The sequence below is a fragment of the Lineus longissimus genome, chromosome 10 (assembly GCF_910592395.1).
Source record: "Lineus longissimus chromosome 10, tnLinLong1.2, whole genome shotgun sequence".
In the NCBI taxonomy this organism is placed as follows: Eukaryota; Metazoa; Nemertea; class Pilidiophora; order Heteronemertea; family Lineidae; genus Lineus; species Lineus longissimus.
This window is the reverse complement of record NC_088317.1, coordinates 6,195,484-6,218,366: the sequence shown is the minus strand read 5'-3', so window position 1 is coordinate 6,218,366 and position 22,883 is coordinate 6,195,484. Positions and strand designations below refer to the sequence as shown.

General features: G+C 41.6%; 1 protein-coding gene and 1 long non-coding RNA gene across 2 annotated transcripts in view; one reads left to right on the top strand and one right to left on the bottom strand.

Annotated features, from left to right (window-relative positions):
• The window catches only part of LOC135494239 (Na(+)/H(+) exchanger beta-like), a 333,142-nt gene that overhangs the window by 126,544 nt on the left and 183,715 nt on the right, over window positions 1-22,883 (bottom strand). The window lies entirely within an intron of this gene.
• Window positions 845-4,676, top strand: LOC135494243 (uncharacterized). The gene is made up of 2 exons (XR_010448365.1): window positions 845-4,073; window positions 4,216-4,676. It is a non-coding gene; the product is annotated as an uncharacterized LOC135494243 (long non-coding RNA).

Genomic DNA, 22,883 nt, shown 5'->3' with positions numbered 1-22,883 from the left:
AATGGAAAAGCTGTCATTGGCTGTTCGAAATTCGATAAACTGCTGATAACCACGGTGTACACCACTGTATATAATATAACTGGTCGTTGGATAACTATCGGTTTTACACATGGTATACGACTCCAATTTAGTAAAACGTTCGACCTATTTTTTTCACCGGGAGGTGACCTGGTATCAGTTCTGATAAAAGGTGGTGCGTTGTTTTTTCAATGGTACAGGCGGAGCCGCGGTTATGCCATGACGAAGCATCATATCCCAATTTCAAAGGTACGTGTACCTCACGCGTACATAACGTTAACTGCGGTAGCGGTAGCGAATGATATTTTCACGGTTAATGCATTCGGTCGGCATTCCGGTAACCTTCTTTCAATTTTTGGCTTGCTATTGGGTTGTTCCCGGGATGGTCATGACAACGAACGAAAAAAACCATTATTAGGATTGATAAGTATTGCATGCAATTTCAATATAACAGGTAAATAGCAGAAAGATTTCCAAAAATTAAAAAACGGTCACATTGCGTTTCTTGAAACCACGAAGAAGGATTCCAAAATTCACTTCGAACGAGTTGGAATATACCGCCTGGAGGCCTCACCGAACTAACGGAACAGAACCGAATGAACGGAATTTGCTGGAACATGATAAATTCATGCCTAAAACAGTCGTGAAGATATTCTCCAGTCCAAGGAAGGACGAGCGGGAGCCAATGACATGGTTTCTGTGGAATGGTCGCCAGAGATATATACATCCGTAAGTTGGGACAAAGTGGTGGTATTTTCACTTCTCAATCACATGATAAATATACATATATTATCATTAGTGGCTGTCCTGCATAATCTCCCGTTACTACTCTCTCAGATTAGAAAAACATGGCGTTGATCAAAGCTGACATGCACTCCTAAAAACCCTAGCGGCCAAGTTAGAAAACACAGACGCCCGTCCGCCATGTTTTGAACAACCGTCAGCCATGTTTGAACGAATGTGTGGTAGTCTAGGTCATTGAACCAGAAACATTTGACATGATTTCACAAAACAGAACTCGAAGCGTGACAGAGAGTGTAGACCGCCCCAAAATACATGTAGACTGGTCATTCACTTTTAATCAATGATCCATTTAGACAATGTACGTCGTATATGTCTGACCTTTGGTTATCAGCCAAAAGCTCCCTGGTAAAGTGTAAGAATAGCTGTTTTTCTTACGACGCTCGAATCAGATGTGACCTGCTTATCAGTTGACCTTCGCCTTATCTTGTTCTCTCACGAAAGATCGGCCTTACCGTATCAAATTAAACATAAAATGGAACGAACTGTCATGACAGTGTCACTGCTGGATAATTAAGGCCAAAACTCAAGACAGTATGATTTGCGTTGTATTACGTTTGACATATAGATTTCCATATTGTTTGATAGTCGTGGATATCCATTTGACACTTCCAACAGCAGTTTAACTGAAGCCGCTCCCTTCGTGTGGCCAATCGCAGCCTCTGAATTTTGTTTCAGCGGTGTTGATCGAGCCAATCACAAGGGATAAGTGAATTTACGTGAGACTTCCTTCCGGTCGATTGTGCATACGTGGATATCGATTTTTTTTCATTTTTATGTTTGTTTAAGGGCCTGAATGGTAATCAGGAAGAGCTGCCATGAGCCCTTTAGAAAGAACTGCAACCAAATATTTTCGGCAGTAAACATCGCATTGGAAGCAGTACGGTTCTCATCTTGAGATCAAGACTTCAACTTCGCTTCTTTCATATTCTAGTGGGCATCCAATTATTGAGCTAACTGTGTCCAGATTTAAAGGTTTTTCGTGAGAAACATCTTTTTTCTTTGAAAAAATATTTCAATTACACAATGGGGGCCGAGGACAATTCTAAAGACACGGAAATGGCTGGTTCGACGGACTATCTTGCGCCAAGCATACAGAGTGATAACCGGTCTCGCGATGAAGGGAACCCTCTGGACTCGGTTGATATCGTCAGCCACAAGAGCCTGACCGTTCCCGGTGCCGTCGTGTTCATCATTGGGGGCATGGCCGGCAGTGGCATGTCGTTCTTTTAGCGGCGGAAATCATTCAGGAACTGCTCGCTGACGTCGGTGTACACGTGTCGTTCTGCTATTGGATAATCATCATCGTGGCTGTTCTCACGCCTCCCACTTGGCTTGAGAGTCCAAAGGACATGTGGTGAGGAAATTACATGATTTCCTTGTGATTTTGCTCTTCCCATATTGTCCAATGGCTCTAGCTATATTTTGCAGATATTTCATAAAATGAAGATCTAACCAGAGTCAAAATTATTGAAAGAGGCAAAGATACAGACAATGTTGAAACCAAATGTACTTTAGTACTGACCCCCGTGCTGACTCGGAATTTTGCAGAAGGAAAAGCAGAAGACAGCTTTCCAGCAAATGGTCATATTCTTGGGGGAATTCAGTCACGATGTCTAACCGATACTACCCTGTTGCGTCGGGAATAGATTTCTGGAAACAGACCAGACCAGCCCGATATTTTGTGGCTGGTGAAATTAAGGGGTGTAAGGAGTGCATTTCACCCCTCTAAAATTCGTTAGAGTAAAGATTTGGGCGAGTCGATTGTGGCCTGTAGGCGGTATATTCATTCAACTAGGCACCGTGTTAGTCGATTTATCAACTTCAGATCCCTGACCATGCTTTCATCCACCTTCCGCAGGCACATCGCAATCGCAGCCTTGGCATCTACCGCAATCGCCTGCGTCTGCATAGTCGCCAAAATCATTATGGCGAGGGACTTGATCGAGGCGTACCACAACCCTGTCGATATTAAGCCTGCCCTGATGTCACTGGGGACCATATTCTTCGCCTACGGAAACCACCCTGTCCTGTTGTCCATACAACACGACATGAAGGAACAGGACAAGTTCTCCAAATCCGTATACATCGCTTACACATGTGGGTTAAATCAACGCCACATTGGTAGTGCTTACCGAAAGGAGTCGTTCTCATAACAGCATAGAGACCAAGAGTAGAGTCGCCAAAGTGACCTTTTATCTATCAGACTCCCTTCAATGAAATAGTCTTACGTTGAACCTGTCCCAGGAGCGCTGCGCTGTCCACTACAAAACCAAGCCCTGACCTAATATCCAAATTGGTCAGTTTCCTGTTGTTTCAGGGATGATAAATTAATTTAACTTTATTTTGCAATGCCGATATGTTGCTCTCTTTTTTCAGTGGTTCTTTGTATGTATTTACCAGTCGCCATGGCGGGGTAATTTGTCTTGGGCATCGGGGTAGACGACAACGTTATAGCCTCCCTGTACGAGGTTGCCAATGGACCACTTCTCTACGTCGCACAGATTCTTCTTACTTTACACCTACTCTTTGAGTTCGTTATCGTCATCAACCCAGTGCTACAGGAAATTGAAGGAGCACTGAAAGTACCACAAAGTAAGTACCTAAGTACCTAATGTATTATAGTGTACAGGTGATTACTGGTACTTTCAACACTGCCTGAACATTCATTCTCAAGTTCAAACTCAGGGTTGTTCTTCAGGATCTCTCTTTCTCATGTGAGCACATAAAAATTACCTTTCCGAAAGCATTGGACAATTCAAGATGGTAGGTCCTCATTTCTTTCAAAAATTGGCATCAAGAGAATCGTAATACGAACACTCTTTACGTGTGCGATCTTGTTCGTGGCCGAGACCATCCCAAAGTTTGGTAACCTGTTGAGTCTGGTTGGAGGAACCACCACTGCCCTCCTGTCCTTTTTCTTCCCCGTTTTCTTCTAGGGGGTTGAAGTTCAGCCCACAAAAACTGAGATTTTAGAAATATTTGGTATGTTCGAGTAAAACCCATTTTATCTGATTATTCATCACAGTACTATTGCTACTTAGCATTGTCGATGTTATCGATTGAATCATGATTTCACGTTTTACCGATAATAGTTTCCGGCGACTAAAATCGGTCGTCGAGCCAGTTGTATTGTTAGACTTTGAATGGAAGTGCTATCGACGTCTGATGCTTAAACTCGGGCTGCTATCATGTCAGATAGTTCTTTCATAAACGTCCCTTACTTGAAATAAGTTGTCGCTGAACGATAGCTAGTAAGTTTAACAAACTTAATTTTGTCATAAATGGTGCGACTTGCTACCTTTTCCATTTGACCGACGCTAGGGATTTGGTCGCAATAGACGTCCCTTATTTGTTGTAATTAGTTGTCGCTGATAGAAATATTCACTCTCCAAGCAGATCAAAGGATACTCTCTCTGAACCACTGGTCGCTGATGGAAATATTCAGTCTCCAGGCAGATTGAAGGTTACTAAGAGGACCTTATTGCCCGACAAGGTGATCAAATAATCCCGATTATTGGACGATGTTCTCAGGTATCACGTGCATTAGTATCTAGTACACCATTGCAGAAATTGTACAGATCTACGTATTATCAATTAATCAATCAATATTGGTATTTACAAAGCAATTACTCAGCAGGTGGGTATTCTAGAGCGCTTTCTGTACCGAAAGCAGCAGGGCCTTAAGGAGGACATTACTTGAAGCTGGACGAAACGACTTTGATGTATTGCCAAATTCGTGCTTATATCCGCAGACTTGATATGACACGGTTAGTGTCATCACAAGAAAAAACAGCCAAAATGTGCGCTCATTAGTAAATCTTCCAAAATAAACTGTGTCCATCAAGTAACATGAACATTATCACATCGTATGCACTTTATTTCGAGGTAAATCAACCAGCGGACTATTCTGTGGTGTACACACAAAATCAGTCCATGCATATTTTCAAATTTGTTTGCTATCCACATGACAAAGCGGAAGTACGTTTTTCTTTATATTCGATACAAATCATACTTGAAGAACGTTATTACCAGATGAGCACAATGATATTTCGTTGAAAGACTCCAACAGCACAGTTTTCACACTTTTTGAATAAATTCTTACTTTCCCAGGACAGGCGAGCTCGGCAAACTGGAAGGCCTGCCTGATTCTCAGCAATCTGGGGAATTGATTCTCTAGGGTGGTTATCACTTGGAATTGAATGGAAATGACAATGATTTTACTTTTAGTCGAATATGACGATTAGTTCTGACCGATCATCTGAACACGATGCCAAATGATGCAGGGAATATTCAGCAGACTCGTCTCATACATGATTTTACTGGAGCCCGATCTAGGGAGACAGTTCGTTATTTCCCTCATAAAATGTACGATACACTGTGGGAGAAAACCGGCCTGTTCAACCTTCATCGCTTACCGGAATGACGGCGAGTTATGTTGTCAGTTGAGCAAGAAGAAGGGGACGTGTATGCAGGAGGAGGAGGCATTGGCGTTTGAAGGGAGTCACGGTTACCAAAAGAAGGTAAAGTTCAAGAATCATGAAGCAAAAATACCCCCTCAAATCTTCGATCAAAATTTAAACTTCAGTCTTTATTGAGTTCCAACAATGTAAAATGTACACAAGTTACAATACAAATATGAATGTATTTGGTCCAGGCATTTTGGTTAGGTATATGAGTTACACGAACAATGGCACGCTACACCGGAGGGCTTCAGACCCCTATACCAAGGGGTTTGGGGTTCCGTCGAAAAGTGCACGAGAGACCAGTGTGGCAATGCCATGCTATATATGCGCATATTGGTGTGTGTTTTTTATTGGAGACCCAACTTCAATAATACGCATGTTTATTGTGGGCAGATGCAGGCCAATCCGTACAATTACGTTCTACTTTATTGGTGATGATTTTAACAAGGGTCAGTACCATCTGTGTACTGCACAGGTGTCGGCCACATTCTTCCTCAAGCTCACTCTATTTTGGGCTAGGTACTCGATATGATGTTGCTACAACAATCTGTCCCCGTCTCTCAGTATTGATCGGGTGCCTTTCTGGCCGGACATTTGCTGGGGACGCGGGCACCTCCACTCAATGCGTCGGTTCAACGTTTGGCATTCGTTGTACGTGGAATGTCACACGTACCGTGGCTGGGAAAGGACACGATGTACTGTAGGGGGTAAATTGTATTGTCTGGTTGAAATATATAAAAAAAACGAAAAATAAGTCATTCAAAAAGTGAATCGATATTGTACTGTTCAATACAATGCATTATTAACTGACACACAGGGTACAAGGTTCTTGAAATACAGATTCAAATATGCTGCGCAACTTATACCCAATGTGCGCCTCCATATGAACGACGAATCATACAAAAACAACTTTATATTTGATTATAATCCGGATTTAGATTACATATTGGTTCACTTTACTGAACGACCTATACCGTACACCAGAACTCTCGTTTATGCGCATAATCGTAACAAAACGGCCTTCATGGTTCTCTACAACTCGACTTATTATCTGAGAAAAGCCAGATTTTGCCTCGTTTTTTATAACCATTTCGAAATAACGGGAATTGGAAGAAAACTGGTACTTTTTGACTTTAGAGTGGGGCGTTTTACCGGAAAAGTAACCCTCCCAAAGAAGAGCCAGCTTACAATTTTTAATAATATGAAAGCGACATTGTCCAACCTACACACACACTTTGCTTTGCTTTCCCCAGTGGCCGGCGACCAGGAGGTGACACTCTTCAATATTTCAGTCATACACAGCCCTGAAACAGTCCTTAGACTCACTACGTTCTACTCGTTTTACCTGCGAGGAGTTCACTCAGCTAGTACTGTTCCACAATCCTTCTGGAAAAACCTTTTCATTTCAAAGCAAATGAGGACAGGCAACATGATTTCGAAGCTTTATTCTCTGAATCCGATGCATGAAGTTCAAAATCAGATTATGACCTTGAAGCAACCCAATGAGAACTTTATTTATGTATTGGGCAATCCTCAAATTGCATTTGCACTGCCTATTTCTAAATTTGCATTGAATATACATATCAAGCATGCAGTCCAAGTTGTGTGCGCACAAACAAAAAACATTATCCCAAATTTAGAAATGAAACTTCAACAGTTAACTGTTGATATTAAGTTTAAAAAGCGACCAAAATGGACACAAATTCTGTTGAACAAATTTGGCAACATTTTCCATGTTCAAGTTTCCGGCTCAAAGAATCGCCAGGTTCTCTTGGAATCAGTTCATTTATATGAAGTTAACGTCTAGACTCTAAATATTTAGTGCGGCGATGCTTCTCTCTAGTCAGTTAGTCATGATGCAATCGGCAAACTTCGCGTGTCATAATTTATGCTCGACAATGTTCGGGGTAACTGGTCGGCAGTACGACGGTTGCCGACAAGGGATTCTTCAATCAAGCCAGACTATTCCTAATTTGCGGGGCTAAAATGTACTGTCACACATGGCAAGTTACATGTACCCTAAGGGAAACTTTCCATCGCATTCAATGTCAAAGCTATCGGTGACGTTTAACAGTTATTACAACTGCATGCATTCTCTCCAAAGAACTTCCCGTCCCTACGTTATAATCTTCACAGCAGAGGATCCATTCTGCCTCCGTTCACCATAGGTAAATACGACTGTTTTTTTATGCTATTATCTGGTGAGTTGGTGTCTCTTAAACAAAACGATGAGTCTCAAACCAATAAGCTTCAAGTTTATCGATCGGTAGGTGTAAATTACGTACTATTATACAAAACGGCATTCCTTACTGTGTATTATGAAATATCGTTTACGAAAACTAGAAAGTATCTGATCCTTTTAAAAGAGGAAGGGAGTGTTTTTAGCTTTTATCTGTATAACTACGTCACGGGTGAAATCAAAGGTCATTGTATCATACCGATCTCTGAAACATGTCTTCGAGTGCAAGTCCAACGTCGTTTGTTTGCACTTTACGGGCAATTTGGCACCAATGAAAAAGCTGTCATTGGCTGTTCGAAATTCGATAAACTGCTGATAACCACGGTGTACACCACTGTATATAATATAACTGGTCGTTGGATAACTATCGGTTTTACACATGGTATACGACTCCAATTTAGTAAAACGTTCGATCTATTTTTTTCACCGGGAGGTGACCTGGTATCAGTTCTGATAAAAGGTGGTGCGTTGTTTTTTCAATGGTACAGGCGGAGCCGCGGTTATGCCATGACGAAGTTTCAGATCCCAATTTAAAGGTACGTGTACCACACGTGTACATAACGTTAATTGCAGCGGTAGCGAATGATATTTTCACGGTTAATGTATTCGGTGGGCATTCCGGTTAAACCTTCTTTCAACTTTTGGCTTGCTATTGGGTTGTTCCAGGGATGGTCATGGTAGGCCTAGAAATGGTGTTGTTGCGAATATTCGCCGGCACTCCAGATCTGTGTATCACTTGGCCGTGAGACGGGTCAAAAGATAAGAGTTGCTGCTGAAAAATTTGCTAGGCGTAAAAACAATAAAGAGTTTTGGAAACATGTCAAAAAGATCAAAGGTTCGGGTGGTGTAATGCCGAGTTTAATGGATGGTGTCGAGGGTAAGGAGGCTATTTGTGAAGTGTTTGCTGATAAATTCAAAAGGTTGTATAATTCCGTGCCTTATGATAATGTTGATATGAACAATTTAAAGGAGCCGATGAGTGAAAACATCATGTTAAAGTGCTGTGAGGGACGATGTAATAAAAATCATCGGGTTAGCGCAGAAGATGTTAGCCTGGGTATTAGGAAACTTAAGAGGGGGAAGAAGGATAGTTACCCTAACATTCAGTCAGATCATTTTATTCTGTGATCTCACATGGATATTGTCCTATTAGTTTTTCGAAGACGAGGATGATACCTATTCCGAAGAATAATCGTAAATCCTTGAGTTCATCTGACAATTATAGAGGAATATCACTTAGCATTATCATTGGTAAAAATTTAGACAACGTTTTTTTGAAGAAATATGATGCTGTGTTAAATACAGCTGATGCTCAATTCGGTTTCAAAGCTGGACTTTCCACTGCTACCAGGTAGCACTGCTGTAAACGAAGTAATAGAATACTACAACAGTAGTAAAACTCCTGTATATTGTATGATGCTTGATGCTAGTCGTGCGTTTGATAGTGTCCGCCATTTCGTGAAATTATTCAGGCTTCTTGTAAATAAAGGTTTGTGTCCCACGTTTCTTGGCAATCCTATATACTGGTCAATGTATGCAGGTCCAATAGGGCGATAGTATTTCATCTGATTTTAGTGTTAGTAACGATGTGAAATAGGGTGGGGTGCTATCTCCTGTTTGGCATCTACATTGATGAACTTGTGGAAAAATTGTCTCGGTCGGGTGTGGGTTGTTATGTAGGTAGCATATTTTGTGGTGTATTTGCGTATGCCGATGACTTAATCCTGTTAGCTCCGTCATTCTTTGGATTGAGAAAGATGCTGGGTTTTGCAAGCGAGTTTTCTCTTCAGTACAAAATTGTTTTTAATGCTACAAAAAGCCGGTTTTTAGTATTTGGTTGTGACGATCCACCTGATGGGGTAATTTTTCAAGGGAATATGGTACGCCTGTCGAGGGAGGAAATTAATTTGGGCATTTTGTTGGGGGGTGATGTAGGAATGAGACGGGTACAGTGTATGGTAAACGATTTGTATAGGCGGACTAACCTACTTCTAGCTCAATTTAGATTTGCAAATTTTCAGACACGCTACAGTTTATTTAAATGTTATTGTATGCCATTGTATGGGTACCAATTATTGGAATTGTCTCAGGTGTGTATGGAAGAACTGTATATTGCATGGCGGAAATGTATCCGACAATTATTATTTTTACCATACCGTACTCATAATGTACTCTTGCCAGATATTGCGCAGGATTGTTGTATAAAGTCACGACTCGAGAAAAGGTTTGTCACGTTTATACATGGGTTCAGGGTTTCAGAGAATAAGTTCGTTAGGGTCAGTGTTCAGTTAATCACCTCGGGGTTAAAGTCGCCAATAGGGAAAAGTTTTACCTCTATTTCTAACAATCATAATTGGAGTAGATATCAGGTTCCAGATCTGAGGACAATGTTGAGGGATTTAAACAGGGAAAATAATAGAAACGGGCAAAACATGGTGGCTTCTCAGATTAGGGAATTAATGGTTATGCGTGAAGAAGGCTGGAACTTTCTGAATACAGAAGAAATTAAGGAACTGTTAGTATTTTCATGTACGGGTTAATTGTCCTCTGATGTGGAACTTGTGTTCCGCCGGTTAAGAAATCTCTATGTACTTATGTCTCGGGTGTGTATTATGATTTTGTATCTTGCACTCGCACCTTGCACGTGATTGTTATCTGCACTATCTTTGTAATTCTCTGTACTACAGTACGAAATAAACATATATATATAAATTACGATTACTATCCGGATTCATGAATTGACCAAAATTCGATGATTTCCTTTTATTCCCATACAGCTACTTCAATTAATAACAAGTTCTTGTCAGATCCTCCAAAAATCTTTTTTGTCTTACATTACCGAAAATAAACACTTTACGGCGGCTTTTTATATACCGCGAGATAAGAAATCGCGAAATGAGTAATCATTATTTTCTGCCCCAACTGTTTCTACTTCACTGGACCGTGACAATCCCCACTTCCGATACTGCCGTGAACTTCACTATTCAATGGAAGTGGGGCCGAAGACAATACAAAGGCTACATGCAACTATGTCCAAACACACGACTGACTTTCAGGGAATTTAGCGATAATCTCAGCTCGTAGCAGTTGTACCAATTCATCCTCCTGAATCTGATGAGGGGGCGCCCCGGCTCTTCTGCCCTGAGACGTTTTTACTTTGAAGAACTTTTTTGAAAAGGTCAAAATTGTGGATTAATTAATTTCTTTCCTTTCCCCGTCCACCGCGAGGGGGCACGGCATGCAGTATACGAGCTGGTGCAAGAGCTTGATAACATACGGTGATAGGCATGACTTAGGTCCTTTGGTTTGGGTAACTCAAAAATGTATGAAGCCTGAAAGTAGGACACAATGATTACCTAATGATTTTTATCAAAAGCGATTTGAAAAACATAAAACCGTTATTTTATTCCGCTACGAATAGTGCTGCTGTGTATGTCCGTGATCGATATAAGCCATCAGTATTTGTGGTGTGGTATTTACTTGGATATACGCCAAGGCACTGATAAGCACTGATCAAGTTAGTTTTTGAGGGGCGAATCCGCATGGTAAATTAGGTTAAAAATGACGTCATGAGAGGTAAATCGGGGATACAATAGCCAAGAAGGCTAACTGAAAAAGAAACATTCATTATTCAAACCTCATCGTTTAACCTAAATAGTAAAATAAGTATTTTCAAATTAGAAAGCATCCAACGTGCCACGTCGAGTTTGAATGAACCTACTGGGCTTTCGTACCGATCCGCGGGTCCGGTCCGACTCTGCGCGCCCGAACTCGGCCGTAGAGATGGGGCCCTATACCATGTGCACAAAATGGTCTATTTGTACCTCATATCGACAATAGGGAGTTTTCGCAAATCCCCGATACGCCAACGCGAACGCCTATCTCTAATCGCAAAGTTCAGACCATTTAGCTCATGTCAAACTCATCAACTCCAACAAAATCTGTGCCAAAGCCTTATTAGAGTTGTCCTCTGATGAGAACAGTCCTAAAAAAGTAATTGATAAAGCTTGGAATCAGTGAAACCTTGGAACCAGTGATAAACCTTGGAATCAGTCCTAAAAATGCATAAAAACATGAAACAATGCGATTGGAACCTAAGGTGGTTATGAATTGATATTTGGAGATTATTTTTACATGATCAGATCGGAATTTGACGGTAGTTTAGAAATCAGTCGCATATCCGATTCAACAATATATATTTCAGAACAACCCAGTCAGACCTCGCCTCCAGTGTACATTACTGATCTCCCAAATATGGGCATGCACGTCACGACACGCCCACCAAACACCCATAATATGGACCAATCAGCGCTCCGCTTACTACGCCACCACACGGGGCCTATTTGAACTACGGAGCGGTGTGATCATACAGGGTGATACAGAGAAGATTGACTACATCATGCAGTACCGGCTGGCACTTATCCGTACATCGTCTTAAACATGACAAGAAACGTAGATGAAGGTTTATTAACTCACACAACGTAGTGAGTGTAATGGTTACGTGTATGTATAAAGTGTAAACAAAATTCATATATCCATCATGTCCATCGAATCTGAAAAAATTTGTGCAGACCCATGACAGTTCCGGTTCCGGTACAGTTTGTTGCATTCCATACGGGCCGCGCTTGCCGATCCTGCTTTCACGACGCACCGCAACCACAGTTACCATGATTCCCATTGTTTCCTTCCTCGTGACGCAATTATTTCATGACGTCATGAGCCATTGACCATTCACGCAAGTAGATTTATTCACACCGGCGCCACTGTCCTGGACATCATTTGAGGATGTTTCTCACTTCCTTGCGACATGCCCGATATATACCTCTTTAAGGGCAAAGCTCAATGCCAGTTATGATACGAGTAATCTCCATTTTCTGTCTGTGTCGGATCTGACTAAAATATATCTAGAAAATCCTTCACCTCCCTCTGCTGAGCGTAACTCTGTATTGCCCTGATTCCATTGGCATTATTATGATTTTATCTTTAAATAGTTGTGAGCTTATTCTGTATAACCTGTAATTTCTTATGATATATTTTGTAATAATTATTGTATGTTACCGTTTGCCCCTAGTGGGCGTTTTTAGTGTAATAAAAGAATTTGAATTTGAATTTGAATTTGTATCTAAAAATCGTCTTCTAGAACATACAGGACAACAACGTAGGCGGAGACAGTTGTGACATTTCATTGCAGACAAAGAAAACGTCCCCTTCTTCTCGATTTACGTACTTTACTTCAAAAAAGACAGTTTTAACACTACTGCACAAATATAGAGTGGTCTTAAAGTTCCATTTGGATAGAGATTTGACGGACTGATTTGGAAATTCATTCCAACCATGCAACTGTTTCAGAAATGAGAAAAAGTTCCTGGGTGTCATGACATGCATTCAATTATTATTTCACCACCACAAAGAGCTGCTTCTGTCAGCAGATATGAGAGAGCTACCGGGGCGGGGACTATTTCTTTATGGGGCCTTATTGTTCAGCGTCTCCAAGGAATTCTATTTATAGAGTCCAATGCCATGGGGGGGGGGCCTTCCCCCAATGTACTGACTAAAACCTGTCACTTTCAGAGAACTGGGGAGGGGGTTTGGGGGACTCATCCCCCAATGTACTGGCTAAATATGTCAGAAGGACGGTGGTTGGGGGGCTCCCCCATGTCAAACAGTTACAAGTGTGAGTTCACTAGAGATTGCTGTTTACATATTAACTCACACAACGTAGTGAGTGTAATGGTTACGTATGTATATAAAGTGTAAACAAATTTCATATATACATCATGTCCATCGAATCTGAAAAAATTTGTGCAGACCCATGACAGTTCCGGTTCCGGTACAGTTTGTTGCATTCCATACGGGCCGCGCTTGCCGATCCTGCTTTCACGACGCACCGCAACCACAGTTACCATGATTCCCGTTGTTGACGCAATTATTTCATGACGTCATGAGCCATTGACCAATCACGCAAGTAGATTTATTCACACCGGCGCCACTGTCTTGAAGTGTATCTAAAAATCGTCTGCTAGAACATACAGGACAACAACGTCGGCGGAGACAGTTGTGACATTTCATTGCAGACGAAGTAAACGTCCTCTTCTTCTCGATTTACGTACTTTACTTCAAAAAGTCAGTTTTAACACTACTGCACAAATATAGAGTGGTCTTAAAGTTCCATTTGGATAGAGATTTGACGGACTGATTTGGAAATTCATTCCAACCATGCAATTGTTTCAGAAATGAGAAAAAGCTCCTGGGTGTCATGACATGCATGATGTGTCTTGCCTCTGCATTTTTGTACTCAGACATATCAGAGGGTTTTCAACTTTCATATCATTGAAGAAATAATTCATTCCAATCTACAAGTATATCAATCACATCATTTATTTAAAAATCGTCTGCTAGGACATACAGGACAACGTCGGTGGAGACAGTTGTGACATTTCAATTTTCATTGCATAGAGATTTGACGGACTGATTTGGAAATTCATTCCAACCATGCAACTGTTTCAGAAATGAGAAAAAGCTCCTGGGTGTCATGACATGCATTCAATTATTATTTCACCACAAAGAGCTGCTTCTTTCAGCAGATATGAGACAGCTACCGGGGCGGGGACTATTTCTATATGGGGCCTTATTGTTCAGCGTCTCCAAGGAATTCTATTTTTAGAGTCCAATGGGGGGGGGGGGGCTTCCCCCCAATGTACTGACTAAAACCTGTCACTTTCAGAGAACGGGGGAGGGGGTTTGGGGGACTCATCCCCCAATGTACTGGCTATATATGTCAGAAGGACGGGGGTTTGGGGGCTCCCCATGTCAAACAGTTGTGTGAGTTCACTAGAGCTTGCTCTTTACATATTAACTCACACAACGTAGTGAGTGTAATGGTTACGTATGTATAAAGTGTAAACAAAATTCATATATCCATCATGTCCATCGAATCTGAAAACATTTGTGCAGACCCATGACAATTCTGGTTCCGGTACAGTTTGTCGCATTCCATACGGGCCGCGCGTTGGCCGATCCTGCATTCACGAAGCAACGCACCAACAGTTACCACGTCGGACGTGATTCCCATTGTTTCCTTCCTCGTGACGCAATTATTTCATGACGTCATGAGCCATTGACCATTCACACAAGTAGATTTATTTACACCGGCGCCACTGAAGTTCGGGTGTGGGACATCATGTATTTAAAAATCGTCTGCTAGGACACACAGGACAACGTCGGCCGAGACAGTTGTGACATTTCATTGCAGACAAAGAAAACGTCCTCTTCTTCTCGATTTACGTACTTTGCTTCAAAGAAGTCAGTTTTAACACTACTGCACAAATATAGAGTGGTCTTAAAGTTCCATTTGGATAGAGATTTGACGGACTGATTTGGAAATTCATTCCAACCATGCAACTGTTTCAGAAATGAGAAAAAGCTCCTGGGTGTCATGACATGCATAATGTGTCTTGCTCTGCATTTTTGTACTCAGACATGTCAGAGGGTTTTCAGCTTTCATATCATTGAAGAAATAATTCATTCCAATCTACAAGTATATCAATCACATCATTTATTTAAAAATCGTCTGCTAAGACATACAGGACAACGTCGGTGGAGACAGTATGTTGTGACATTTCAATTTTCATTGCATAGAGATTTGACGGACTGATTTGGAAATTCATTCCAACCATGCAACTGTTTTAGAAATGAGAAAAAGCTCCTGGATGTCATGACATGCATTCAATTATTATTTCACCACAAAGAGCTGCTTCTGTCAGCAATTATGAGACAGCTACCGGGGCGGGAACTATTTCTTTATGGGGCCTTATTGTTCAGCGTCTCCAAGGAATTCTATTTTTAGAGTCCAATGGGGGGGGGGGGTTGGGGGGCCTTCCCCCCAATATACTGACTAAAACCTGTCACTTTCAGAGAACGGGGGAGGGGGCTTAGGGACTCATCCCCCAATGTTCTGGCTAAATATGTCAGAAGGACGTGGGTTTGGGGGGCTCCCCCATGTCAAACAGTTGTGTGAGTTCACTAGAGCTTGCTCTTTACATATTACCGAAGGTTTTAGCCGGTGTGACAGCGGATATAGTCCCCCTGGAGTCATAGTCCGGTAGCATTGTATTTGACCAATTAAGCAGCATGAACTATTGTACCGCTATAAACCCTAACCAAAACATTTAGCAATGCGGACTCTTGTTACACGGACTATCAGCCCTAGGACTACTATCCCCGTCACACCGGGTTTGGAGATGAAAAATGTGAACAAATTCCTTCGCTGTGAGCGATTTCGTACATCTTCATGTACACATCGAGGGATGTAGATATATTTTCGTGATGTCACCAGTTCTGAGCGGACACATTTTTTAGTGATTCCCGTGTGCATGTTTGTCCTATCTACCAAGCTTAATCAGAGCATTATATAATATACAAAATGATTCTTCTAATAAAAACGTTTTATTTGAGTATATGGAAAACAAAACAATCACAAAACCTTTCTTTTGCTTTCATTGAAAAGAAATCATTAGACATTTGCAATTGCGGCCCTTCGTGAATATAAGTTTATATTTTAACGACAACAACGCATTTCAAATGCATTCAAATGCATTCCATGATGACGTCATCCTCCACAAAAAGGTGGTTTCTGGAACTACTGGCAAATTGCTATCAATAAAGTCAGCTGTGACGAGATTGGTAGTTGGAAGGGTATAAATCGTGGAAGGACCGCACCCGATTTCACGCAGTGCTTGCACAGTGATTCCACGGTTTAGTACTGACTATTCCAAGGTTTATCACTGGTTCCAAGGTTTCACCGATTCCAAGCTTTATCAACTACCGTTCTAAAATTCCGAAAGCGCCAGGCCAGGTTACATCATTTAATTTGACAGGCAGGGTGATCAGTTAAATGGGCATGATTTAATTTTGTAATAGGTAAAATAATCCCCCTTTGATGAAGGTGTGTCAGTTTATAATTTACTATGACCATGGTCGTTCTGTCATGTAGTAATTTTAGGTTAATAGGCAACTCCACGCTGGTCAAAATGAGATGTTGTTGTTTTTTTCAATAACCATTATGTCTCTATGATATGTATTATTGTGGAACAGTGACAGAACATTCCCCTCGTTTGTATTGTTGGAACTGTCCTGATCTATCGGTATTGTTCAACAATTCTAAAGGTCTGAACTATTCTGGAACTGTTCCAATCTTCACCCAACACCATGTCTGTGAGGTATGACCTCACAGGTCATCACCTTAGAAGAGATACAGGCTAATGAGGCAGCCTTTGCTGCCCTGTCAGTGGGATGAATCAGTTGCGGATATGTATAGCGGATTATTTGGATGATTCTATACACCAAGAATGATGTTGTCCAATTTGGAAAGATGTTGTCCAATTTCTGGTCCAGAAGCCGAGGTTTTTTTGGACGTTAACTGGACATACAGTCGATGCATTCACGAAGCAAGCATCAAACCTGCCACGTCGTGTTTTGGATATTGCATTTTGAGTTCGAATGAACCTACTGGGCTTTCGTACCGACCGTAAAAAAATGTAAAAAAGCTCGGCTTCTGGACCAGAAATTGGACAACATCTCTCCCAATTCTTGGTGTATAGAAACATCCGAATAATTCGCTATACATATCCGCAACTGATTCATCCCCATTAACAAGGGCAGCAATCAAAATTGTCATGTCGGATAACTCCTGAAAAATTACTTCACAGCCAATGGCCAACAGAACTGGCATATCCATTTTGCAAAACTGCAGGCAGACTACATTTTTCCATTGCAATTCAGTTGATACAGGGTAGAATGGAATATTTTAGCCCCTGCCTATGATATTGATTGATATCCCAATGATTCAGCTCCAAATAAACCGGCGCTACAAATACCCCATTCTACCTTACATTTTGTTGGCATACCTCTGGTCATTTATAACCATAAACAGCACTGAAAATGACATCACCTCACTTAAACCATAGTGACATGTAATCACACATATGCTTATATCATGTTGACATGACATATTACATGACTTACTGTTATGATATATACCCTGGCCTGGGATTTTGGAATTTTAGAACTGTTCTCTTTAGAGGACAACTCTAATGGGAGCGCCATCGAGGCACCAGTGGTTTTCAATATACTCCGCCTGTCGATATGACGTATAGGAGTAAAAAAACTGATCTTAGGATGTGAGGGCTCACGAACAAAAACATGTTTAGCTAACAATATTAAAATGTAAAGTCTGGTTTCTCATTTGAATATTTTCTGATCACACGTTTCATGAAAAGTGACCTTCACAACAGAACTGAATTGTAAACCGGTGCTATTGTATCGATCACGCGAAATATAAGTGTAAATCTAAACTATTATTCGAGAACTGATCGTTTTCAAAGCAACACTCGAAGGGCGATTCTGGCAGTACTAGTATTGCCCACCTGGCGTCCGTTGGTAAATTGATTTTTCTGTATTGTAAAGGATTGTTTATTGTGCACGTTTGACTCCAGCCACAAATGGAGCCTTATTTGGAACACTACCGGCCACTTCACAAAGGACGACTTGTGGGACGACTTTGGGCTTTTTTAACTACCCTGGATGGGGTACCCTTCACTTAATATCTCTTAGGCTCACTGAACTTGGTGGAGGAAGGGACGGTACCTCCAATCGGTTGGTAACAATCATCTAGATGAAATAATGTTGAACAGAATTCTAGAGCGGCTTTCATAACCTCCAGTGCTATCCTATTCTTGGTCCATTCAGCCCGATATCGGGCCGATTAGCAAAACGTTATTTGGCCAATATCGACTGCTAGAATTGGCCCAATGTCGTGGTCTTATCACGATCAGTAGCCAGTAGGTATGAGGTACATTTTTTAATTTTTTTTCGTTGTGAGTCCTTGACGCAAGGGCCCAAAGCGCCGCGTAGCGGCAAAAAAGCCAAGCTGGAGAAACATTTATAACGGGTCACCGTCACTTATTATTGGACTTATAGCGCATTTACGGGGTTGCAACTATTTTGCTTTATAGTGTCACCAGGAAAGAAAAGCATGCGACCTAACGCCGATCTATTGTATAAAGTGATAATTGGAAGGTATATAGTAGGAAATATCAATAAAATAATCATTCCATGTCGTCTTTTGAGGGCATTTTTGATTGTAAAAAATATATGTGTACGTCACCGGAGTCTCTGCAATGATAATTTTATCACAGCAGTCTCGCGCAAATAGAAGTTCTTTACCTATTAGTTCTTCACTTATTAGTCTCAATGTCTGGCGCAAAGCCAGACGTTTTCCATTACGATTTCACTACGATGTTTGACAAGAAGGAGCAGTGCGCGAGGTATGCTAATGAGCAGACTTCCCTCGCTTGAGTTTTGGAAGAATGTTCCATATCGCGCTAAGCTGACCACTGATGACCATGACAGGCGTGCATTGGACTGGTACAGGTTGGAACTGAACATTGAATATGCTGTTGGTGACGCTTTCTGATGAGAAGTTGGTCGTAACTGATGCAGTATCCTTGGACTTGTCCACAGCATCGTTCAATCATTGCTCTCTGAGCTGCCTTGATTCTGTACTTACCCAAATACTGAGACCAAATGCATGTTGACTGTGCTTTAAGAGAGACTGGCGCCATGTCTAGTCTATCTTAAAGCACAGTCAACAGACACCAACCCCCTCAGACTCAGAAACCACAAACGCCCAACCCTTCCTGCTACCTTAATACTTCTGGATCAGACACACTTTAGCATCTCGGCGGAAACATTCTTCCGTATCGAATAAATCTGTTTAAAGTGGCCTAAATGCTTTGCTTGACGCAAGGACCCAAAGCAGTTTCGCGCAAGTAGAAGTGCTTTACCTATTAGTTCTTCATTTATTAGTCTGGCGAGAAGCCAGACGTTTTCTATTACGATTTCACTACGATGTTTGACCAGAAGGAGCAGTGCGCGAGATATGCTAATGAGCAGACTTCCCTCGCTTGAGTTTCGGAAGAATGTTCCATATCGCGCTAAGCTGACCACTGCTGACCATGACAGGCGTGCATTGGACTGGTACAGGTTGGAACTGAACATTGAATATGCTGGTGGTGACGCTTTCTGATGAGAAGTTGGTCGTGACTGATGCAGTATCCTTGGACTTGTCCACAGCATCGTTCAATCATTGCTCTCTGAGCTGGCTTGATTCTGTACTTACCCAAATACTGAGACCAAATGCCTGTTGACTGTGCTTTAAGAGAGACTGGCGCCATGCCTAGTCTCTCTTAAAACACAGTCAACAGACACCAACCCCCTCAGACTCAGAAACCACAAACGCCCAACCCTTCCTGCTACATTAATACTTCTGGGTCACTACTTACCTTAACATGTGTAGGGTGTGGCAGTTATGACCTAAACGGTCACCCACACAATATGCAACATACCTTCAATCTGCGAGGCGAGCCTGTGTCTGGCTTAAGTTGCGCGACAGTGAATTACTGTAGTTTCACTTCAAGTCAAATTTGATCAATGAAAAGCCGCAACATCTTTTTTTTTAATTTGGTCTAAAGCTCATATTCGCCTGGCCACATGGTGGTTGCCTTACGGAAAAAATTTTTTCCACCACTCTATGACCAGGTGAACTTGATCCACATCAGGCCTATATTTTGGGCCAAGTTTACACTATTTCAGGGACATGTGTGGTACGAAAGGTGGCGTCATCTGGTGGTATGTATTGAATAAAATTCATCGAAAGGGCTTTAAACATCTCCCCCTGGGTCTCTACAAATCTACAAATGTACACGTATATATTGTAGTAATTATGGACAAAGGATTGGCCTCAGAAAGTCTCCAGAATGCCTCGCATCCCAGCTGGCAATGGTTCAGGTTTCTCTGTCGAAATATTGACAACTTAAGAACCACCTGCTTCATGAAAATGTGGCATTTCATCTGACGACATTTATCAATTCTTTTGAAGGGTTCTCTCGTTTATACACGCATGTGTCAGTGCAAATTTGAAGGATTGGTCCCAGAAGGAATCCAGAATGCCTCGCTGTCCACATTCGAGATCCTAGCTGTCAACACAGTATAAAAGTGGTGTAACAGTAACACTGAAAATGGGTGTTCAATGAACACTGAAAATCAGGGTTACTTAGTGCCCCTCACCGATTTTCGGTGTAGGGGTTACACCTCTTCTCGGTGTTCATTGAACACCGACATGTGGTGTTCATTTTCAGGGACACCGATTTAAAATATTGATGAACACTCATTTTCGGTGTTCACAACACTGTAGGACGGTGTCCCTATCCATGAACACTCACTTAGGAGATCCGCTGAAAGTGTAGCAGTGCAGAGGGTGTACCAGTCAGTGAACCCTCAAATAGGGGGTAGGCTGAACACCAATGTTCGGTGTTGAAAGAATTGTACACTGCTGGAATTGGACAATACTGGTTTCCAGAGTTCAAAGAACTACACCAGTCTGGCGGCTACTTGATAGGTGGCAGGAACCTATAAAATGGGTGATTCTACCAGAAAGAAGAATTGGGAAAAATCCTGTTATTAAGAATTAAAATTTCATTTATTAATAAACAATTTAATCTTAAAGTGATACTATGATGTGATTTACAACTTTGCGGAAATACGTCCGTTTTTAATTGTTGATCACAAATGTAAAGCTAAAATTTTCCATTTTTGATTAGATTTATTATAAAATCGCTGTTTTAATCGCGTCAGACTGGCCAACTGCCGAAGACGTTTTGAAAAACCCACACTAAGTCACGTGACCTCATGACGTCATAACATGAACAAGTCAGTCCGTCGAATATTTTCCTATTCGCTCTAGGAAGAAGCTATATCCGCAGTAGTTCGCGTACGCTCAGGAAAATCTAATGAATATTAAATGAGGTCTAAAAATAGTTTTAGGAATACCATTATTATGACGTCAGCGATGGAATTTCCTGGTTGGACTTAGGAAATTTATGATGAAATGACTCAGGACTTGGGGGGGGGGGGGGGGGGGGGGGGCCGTCCCTTCCCTTACTTTGTTACTTCGAGATTTTTTCCAAATGTGCTGGAAGACCCCCAACGGCAGACGAATTTGGAGTTGGTTCTCGAAGTTGTGTACCGGCGGAGCATCAGGAGGAGAAGATGAACCATCGGCTGGTGACCTCTTAACTCGAACTTCATGGTGACGGCCCGGTGCTTTGATAGGGTCAGGCCAGGAGAAAACCCCAACACCTTCAATTTTGCTGGTGTTGCCGCAAAACATCGCAGCACAACGCCACCCAACAACCTTTTCTTCTTCTCCATAATCTTCAGTTCTTATCGTGTATATATTGTGTAAGGACAGGATGGAATGTCAATGGTCAATGGCAGTTGTAAATAAACGGATGAGATTTTTTTTGTTTTTTTCGCGGGAATGTAAACCACCGCGACCGCGAAAATTGTCATGTTGTGACGTCATCAACGAAAACGTCGTCGGCGTAGCGCGATTTCAACTGCATCGAAGCGAGCCGTCCGGGCGGGATTAAAATCATCAATTTCTAGAAAATGTGCATTTCGATTCGAAAACCTTACCGCTTTATGAGAAAGTGACGTAGTCATTTGTCAAAAACTGCTAAAACATTATATGGTGAAATTTGACACGAGTTACCTTTTAACTCCCATGCAATGTATGGCAAGCCTGGTGGCTACAACGGTTCGATAAGGGCGAAAAAAAATTAAAGAATTGATGATAAATGCTTGTTGATTGCAAATAATTGGATAAAAATGAATTTTCTGATTGCACTCGAATTAAGAGGTGCCTCTAAAAACGGACACTCAACATAACCATTTAACACAGGCCTTAAGCAGGGCGGTTCGTTATCACCAATGATATTGTAGCAGAATTGGGAAAAGCTTTTACAAAAACGGGTGATGTCCTGAGAGATATATATATTCTACTATTCGCCGATGACATGATCCTTCCGGCAAATAGTCCTAAGGAGCTTCAAGATCTCATCGACGCCTTGATGGAATACTCTGATAAGTGGGGCCTCTCGGTCAACCTAGGTAAAACTCAAATCATTGTGTGCAGAAAAAATGGTATTTTAGCAGATAGGGAGAAATGGCATTATGGACACGAAGAGTTTGAGGTTGTGGACGCATATCTTGGTATGCTTTTCCACTATAGTGGGAAATGGTCATATCAGGTGGAGCAGGCAGCTCATTCGGCCTACAAGGCACTGTTTACAATGAATAGTCACATGTCAAAGTTTAAAATCGCCTGTGAGTGGAGTCGGTCAATGTTCCCCTTTTTCTACTATCAAAACTCAAACGCTCGTCAAGCCATAGTTCAACCTTCTCTGTCAACATATTAACGACTTAGAGCCACCTGTTTCATGAAAGTTTGAAATTTCATC